Source organism: Galeopterus variegatus, unplaced genomic scaffold (assembly GCF_000696425.1).
Source record: "Galeopterus variegatus unplaced genomic scaffold, G_variegatus-3.0.2 Scaffold2772, whole genome shotgun sequence".
NCBI classification, from domain to species: domain Eukaryota; kingdom Metazoa; phylum Chordata; class Mammalia; order Dermoptera; family Cynocephalidae; genus Galeopterus; species Galeopterus variegatus.
The window spans coordinates 126736-128651 of record NW_007728883.1 but is presented as its reverse complement, the minus strand read 5'-3'; positions in this window follow the sequence as shown (position 1 = coordinate 128651).

Sequence of the window (1916 nt, the reverse complement as noted above, 5' to 3'; positions counted from 1 at the left end):
TTTTTTTGTCTGCTTATGTTATCTCAAACAGCCCATCTTCAAGTTCAGAGGTTCTCTCTTCCACTTCTGCAAGCCTGTTGGTTAAACTCTACATTGTGTTTTTTTAATTTAAGCAGTTTGACTTTGGAGTTCAAACTTACCAACTTTTTCTCTTTCAAATATTAAGATTATTTGATATGGCCCTAAGTAAAACAGAATAAAGATGTCTCTGAGATTAAAATATATATTTGTTTCATATTTTCTTTATATATAAATTTTTTGATTTATATATAAAATTATATATATAATTGGGAGATTTGCAGGTGATATATATATATAGTGCTTAATAAAGGTGAAATTTAATTGGGCATTTAGAGGGCTCAGGACAAGTTTATTCATCTTAAGAAAAGAAGGTATTAGGAAGCAGAAGAGTATGGGGGCTTTAGGTAAGGATATTAACAAGCAGGAAAAAAGTAATGCTGTTAATACCCTTTTAGTCTTCATTTTTCAGTGCTCAGTATGCAAACAACTTAAACGTCCTGTAACAGACAGCTCAGGAATGACTGGAGTTTAGGCTTAAAATGAACTTTAAAAGACACTAAAGTCCACAATTGGAATTATGAAAACTAAGCCTTTATGAGCTTAAATTTTGACTATTCTTTTTAGCTCTGTGTCTTTCAAAGCAATCTTAATCTCACTGATACATCTTTTACCCTCTGCATAGTGCCAATAATAATTATATCACACCATTATTTCAGGAGTTACATCACTCAGAAAACACCTAGAATTGCCTGTAATTTCTTGAGTAGCCAAAAAGATATAGGTGGTATTATTAATACTGCAGTTGTCCAGCCTACCTCACCTGAGCAGGAAAACTGAATGCATTTCAACATAAAGTATTTGAAAATTTTAAGTGGAAGCCTTCTCAAGAAATAAGTTGTACCTGTATTTAAGAAGCTATGTCACTTGCAAATAATAATAATAATAACAGTCTAGGGATTAAGGGTATAGAGGCCAACAGTAGTGGTTCGAATATTTACTATGTTATAGACCAACTTAAGTACCCCAGAGGACAGGTGATATAACTTCAATCTTCCTAGAGAGGGAAAAAGTGAGAATATGGAACTCTTACTTTAGAAGTACTAGATCTTGGGCTGGCCCGGTGGCGCACTGCTACAGTGCGCCGCTTGGGAGCACGGCGGNGTTTGTTTTCTGTGTTTGTCGGTTCCTTAGGATGTAGATAGCCTTTTTATTTGTTTGTTTTCTCTTCATGTATGCCATTTTTATTATAATACTGGGTTTTGATTTTTCTTGGGTTTTTATGGCAGTGGTAATTATTTTTCAGAAACCAAACCCAGTACTCCCTCGAAAATTTCTTGTAAGGGTGGTCATGTGGTGGTGAACTCCCACAGTTTTTGTTTGTCTGAGAAATATACTATTTGCCCTTCATTTTGGAAGGATAGCCTTGCAGGGTAGAGTATTCTTGGCTGACAATCTCTGTCTTTTAGTATTTTGAATATATCATCCCATTCCATTCTAGCTTTTATGGTTTGTGATAAAAGTCTGCTGTTAGCCTGATTGGGGCTCCCTTATAGGTGATTTGACACTTCTCTCTTGCAGCTTTTAAGATTCTCTCTTTGTCTTTGAGTTTTGCCAATTTGACTATAACATGTCTTGGAGAAGACCTTTTTGGGTTGAATACGTTTGGAGATCGTTGAGCTTCCTGGATCTGAAGATCTGTGATTTTTCCTGTACCTGGGAAGTTTTCTGCCACGATTTTGTTTTATATGTTTTCAATGCAATCTCCTTTTTCCTCCCCTTCTGGAATACCCATGACTCGGATATTTGAGCGCTTAAGGTTGTCTAATATCTCTCTCAGATTTTCTTCAATGCCTTTAATTCTTTCTTCTTTCTTTCTTTCTTTCTTTCTTTCTTTC